We start from the raw sequence: 5,870 nt of genomic DNA, 5'->3' as shown, positions 1-5,870 counted from the left end.
ATATAGACTTTTTATACATGATTTATCCAGAAATGGGAACTTGCCAAAATTATTTAATAAGTTTTTATATGTATCCTATAGGTAATTATTTCTTTCCGTTTAACGTCAATAATGTCTTAACTTAAGAGCTTGTGTGTTCATTTCATTAAGTCTTTTAACTGATGAATTTTTAATTGTGCTTTATAAAGTTTGGATACCACTTTTTAACAAAATTGAGAAGGTGCTAAACGGGAACTTTCAATATACATATTGTCGGATTGTTGAATTGTTATAAATATACAAGTATATAAGTATACAAAACAAATCAAACAAAGTATAGCCTAAACCAGGAATTAGTATAGTCTTATGTAAATTACAAATACCCTGGATTATCACAGATAAATATAATATATAATTATTATTTAAGTTAATCTTGTGTTGTATGATAAACGGTTACTTACACTTTATAACGGGTTACGCGACCGTAAGATTTCAACAATATTTCGAGACATATTACATTTTATATTATATACATCTATATATAGATGTATATATAAATTATGGTAGACCCGTCGTTTAAAAAAAAAAAGGTACATTAAGTGTAGTTGTTTATTATTTGCAGCCATCGGTCCGTGAAAATACGTCTCGAATGTCAGTCGCTTCAACAGCAATTATCCACTCCTATACAAATTAGTGGCTCGAAAATCGTAAGCAGGTCAAACCCAGGGTTGAACATCTGGTGTATGTCCCTTTTTTTTAATGACATCGAGAAAAAAATACGGGCAACAATGAGTATATTATATATATATATTGGGCATCTCAATAGATTTAGGTTTCTTGAGTTTAATATTGAAACTGTAACGTATAATACACCTGAACAAATTTTGGTCGCAACTAACAGTTATTATAGTATAGGTAAGTACATGTATAGCGGCAATTATTATTATGTTATATACTTCTATAATAATAATTACACGTAGGTATTCTAATTTACAGTTTTACATTTATAATGTATGTATTAAAATTTAAAAGAAAAATTATAATAATTATGGTTTTTACGTTAAAGTTTCGAAATTTCGACGACTGTATTTATTTCTATTCTTGATTTAATGAAACATTTGTATTTTCAGGAAACCCGAAAATGTATTAATTCTATTTCCAGTTTCCATATTGGTCTTTTTGACGGATAATAAATTGGCGAAAACTAAAATATAAAATAATCCACCAAGGCGCAGTTACTCAGTCCACATAGTAACTTGCAAAAAGGTTTTTATCAGGACTATGTGACGATGAGAGTAGGGGCAGGTCTTAAGATCTGTCACTTCAACATTGAAGGAATAATATCAAATGCTAAGAACGAATTGTTAGAATGTATCTGCGGCAGATAAAAGGCTATTGATGTAACTATCAAACATAGTAAGAACATATTCGTAAAATAATCTAAAATTTGTTCAAATGTGATATTGGCTCTTCTTACACCGATCCACTAACATTAACCTGAATTAGTCCCGATACGTACAAATAATAAACATTATTGTAAATAACAATGTTATGATGTATATTATACCGTTTGAGATGGTAATGATGAACTTTTCGCTTTCTCGTCGTATGCATATTATAATACGGTAGTTGCATACAAAATATATAGTATACATAGTATATTATACACTTGGAAACGCAAACATAAACAATAAATTACATTGAATAGGCACTGCATACACATATAAAATATATTATTATAGTCGCTCGTTGTGTGTCAGTTGTAGTATTTCATACAATCTATTATCTCGTTTCCGACGACGCATATTTTAGTAGACATTATAATTCCAACAGGTATAAATTATTGAAACGCAATGATTTTGAACTGTATTATGTGCTCTCAAAACACTGCAGCGACCAGAACTGCGACTATAATATTATATATTATCATATGACAATATATTATAACGTGAGTAAATTGCGGAGTCACGCGAATTACAGGCGATTTACGATAATCGTATGCAAAACGCTACGGTCCGTATAGCTGGAAGCGTCAAAATCCAATTGTTTACACGTCCGAAAATCCGTTTTAAACGGTTGACAAACAACGTTCAATCGCGGTTTACTGTACACAGTACACGTGTGACAATACCGCAGTATATCAACGACGGCAGATAGTTGTAAAGAAACGAGCGCGTTGAAAGAGTTTTTGGAATACATTATCGTCGTCGTCGTTATTATAATTTCTCCAATGCACATGTACATAATTCATAGTAAATATAATATAATTATTTCAATGTCATTTAAAAACATACACTATACCTATCGTAGAAGTGCAGAACACGGATAAAACAAAATACTATATATATTTTGATTGTGTGATTTTCAAAATTCGGCTTTTGTGTTAACAAGAACATAAATATTAAATAATTTATTTTATTTTATACATTGAGCTGTACCTCGCGTAAAACTATACACATCATGATATTATGTAGATAAATACTTACCTACGCATATATTTGCGCGTATCTATATGATAATACTATACACGAATAGAACAATTTTGCCTCGTTCTATCTACTCATCGTGATGATCGTTTTTTCGTTACGGCACCTCGGACGACGACTACGACGACGAACAAAATGCATCTCCAAGTTACATCTAATTTTCGACCCATTGTGATTTTGAATAATCTCTGGGGTCGAACAATGGCTATAATGATTTATAGCGCGAGTATATTATACGCGTGTGTTGCGTGTGTGCGTGCGTATAAACCGTATAGGTACACGTAGCCGTACAGATGTGTGTATAGTAGTTATATATTTTTTTCCTCACTTTTCGTTTTGTATTTTATATTATATCGTCGTTTTCCGTCGTACCGTTGCTGCAGGCCGTTATAGAGTTCGCTTTTAAAAAATCGCCACACGATTTGTTGAAACCGAGATTCACGTTTGTATCCACTGACAATAACTACGGACCTCGTCTACAGTCCTCCTATAGGTGCGTATATACCGTACATGACTGTATAAAAGCAAATAAATATGTGTGCGAGAGCGCGTGTCGATCTTCTATACAAGTATATACACAATATTACATAACAAAGGTCTGGTTTCGGCGGTCAATTTGCGCACAGGAAATATATATTTTAAACGTAATATTGTAGTCACTTGCAGTGATTTATCTTAATTAAATTGTTTTACAACCAACGCACCTGGCTATAGAACAAATTATTCATATATGCTATAGGTACAATTGGTACAAATCATGTTTGTTGTCGGTACACGATTTTTTTTTTTTTTTGTAGCATAGGTAATTTTCATTTTCTCTCCATCAGTCTATACATAAAAACGTCTTACTCGCACGTGACACACGTCTCAACCACGAAGGCCCGGACGCGGTAATTTGTGAATTTTCAACAGTGATATGTATTGTAAATCAGTCGCTCGTTGCATTCGTTTATATCCATCGTATTAAAAACATTTTTCTGGTAGGCACTTATTTGCAGTCATTACTCTCGATATATATGTAATATATATGCTTGCATACGAGAGCTGTTAGCATTTTATTTTCGATTTGATTTAAGGTGACTAGTGACTACTTATGTACCTATACGACGTTAACCTAACCTACGACGGCTATACAGCAAAAGAATAATACACCAGCTATACATTTTATACGCTTTACGACTTTACAGGGCATATTATAATAATATCGTTCTGTATAATATGTTTTATTGTACTATACTGTCTATACTGTATAGGTATTACGCAATTTATGACGATATTGTGTTAGGTATAAATGTATATAATTTAAATTGTGTTGTTGGCCAGGTCACATCGCGATTGGATACTCAGCTTTTTCATTCTAAACCGTAGGTACCTCAAAACTATTAAATATAAGAAAATAGTTTTTACCGGTTTATTTGTAAACTCAAATTGTTACAAGTAAATAATAAAAGGATTTGCTGAAAAATGTTTAGTAGGTAACTATTTTATAAAATTATTTACGACTACAGTCGTTACAAGGCAATACACAAGCAGTTATCGGATTATTGTACGATATGAGTTGAATAAAATGTATACATGTTTTTTGTAAGCAATTAATACACTTAATATTATATTTGCTTTTATAGTTTTTATATACATTTCATAATGTTTAAAACTATAAAATAATATATATTTACGTGTATCTTATGACATATTATACTTAATAGAAACGAGCCGTGTCACGAAGATCGTGGACAATCATTACGAATTAGATTGGAATGTTACCCATAAAAAAAGACATCGAAACATAGATATTTTGACATTATCTTTTACTCAATGTTATAAGTTTTTTTTATCGATTCAGCCATATTAAAACAATAGTACATTAGTGCGCACGTGTACGGCATATCAGAACAAAAATAATTTTGATTGAAAACACACCATCCAGCTTTCCACAGAGTTAGGAACAAGGTTATAACTTATAAACTATAATATTGCGATCTGTCGACTGTTATAGGTTACAAATAATAGTAATTACTAATTTGCTGTGTACATTTTGTACTTATATTATATGATATGAGAAATGACATTATTATTCCCAACCAACCGTATCGAGTATAGACGCGACTGTATCAGCTTCAGTAATAATATCAATAATGACCGGAACAGCAAACAATAGTATAACTATAATAATAATATTATAATATTGTCAAACATTATTTTCGTGATTTTACCGAATTGATATGAGATAAGCCTATAGACATGTTAATAAGTAAATTGAAATGATAATACTACAAAAGAGTAAAAGATATTATATCAAATTTAGCCATTCGTATAATACATGTGTACGTACATTGCAACTTTTAGACCATGTAACGGATAAAAATTTAATAAAATGTATTATTTAATGTACTATATACTATATATTATACAGGTATATAAATACAGTAGCCAGGAAGAAGAGGTTTTGAAACAAAAGCAGACCTATTTATGAACTATAGCAAGTCTATAGGTATAGCAGTTACACAAAGTTCTTATCCAAAGTATAAATTAAATTCACTGTTCAATATTATATAAATTAACACGTTTGGTGATGAGGTTATAGTTGGTTTCGGCACGACACTATACTGCTACAACCACTACGGGTTAAAGTTAACATGTTTGATTAATAGGTATAAATCAATAAAATTAAGCGTAAAAATATTGTGTAATGTAAAAATTTGTTTAATGTAAACAAAAAAGCTGGTGTCAGTGTGTCCACGAGTCTATATAATAGAAATGAATTTGTTAAACCCCCATATTGAAAAAAAAAATGTTCCAATATCAATAATTCTAACTATCATCTAGATGCTGGTATAAATAATCATTATTCATTACCCTTCTACCCCTATTTCCAATGGTACCTATATTTTTATCTGATAGGTATATTAATGTTACAGACAAGATGGATATATCCACCTTGATTACAGATTTACAGCTGATAATATAATATTATATTATCTGTGAGAATATTAGTTACATAACTGCCCGGCTAGCTCAGTCGGTAGAGCACGAGACTCTTAATCTCGGGGTCGTGGGTTCGAGCCCCACGTTGGGCGATCAAATTTTATTCTAATTTAAAAAATATACAATTAATAATCATAAATATTGTGTTACACTTATCTTTGGAGTTGAGCAGCAGCGGTGTGGGACGATGTAATTGCACGTTATTAATTATTATTCGTATTCGGTAGCCGCAGTTCTATTTTAGAAATAATTTATTACAACAATAAAAGTATTTCGAGAAAAACGGTCTCTCGTACCAGTCGTACCATATGGTACCCCCGGGGCCCGGACAGATTAGTTATTAGTTCGTTTCATAAAGGTGACTAGTTTAATTTTTAACAGACTGCTAATTTTTAATAAGTTGTAGATTCAAATAAGAAG

General features: G+C 31.2%; 1 non-coding gene across 1 annotated transcript; it reads left to right on the top strand.

Annotated features, from left to right (window-relative positions):
- The first annotated feature begins 5,469 nt into the window (after positions 1 to 5,469).
- Positions 5,470 to 5,542, top strand: Trnak-cuu (transfer RNA lysine (anticodon CUU)). The gene has a single exon. It is a non-coding gene; the product is annotated as a tRNA-Lys (tRNA).
- The last annotated feature ends 328 nt before the right edge of the window (positions 5,543 to 5,870 follow it).

The sequence above is a fragment of the Aphis gossypii genome, chromosome 1, assembly GCF_020184175.1.
Source record: "Aphis gossypii isolate Hap1 chromosome 1, ASM2018417v2, whole genome shotgun sequence".
Taxonomy (NCBI): Eukaryota; Metazoa; Arthropoda; class Insecta; order Hemiptera; family Aphididae; genus Aphis; species Aphis gossypii.
This window is presented reverse-complemented; position numbering and strand designations above follow the sequence as displayed.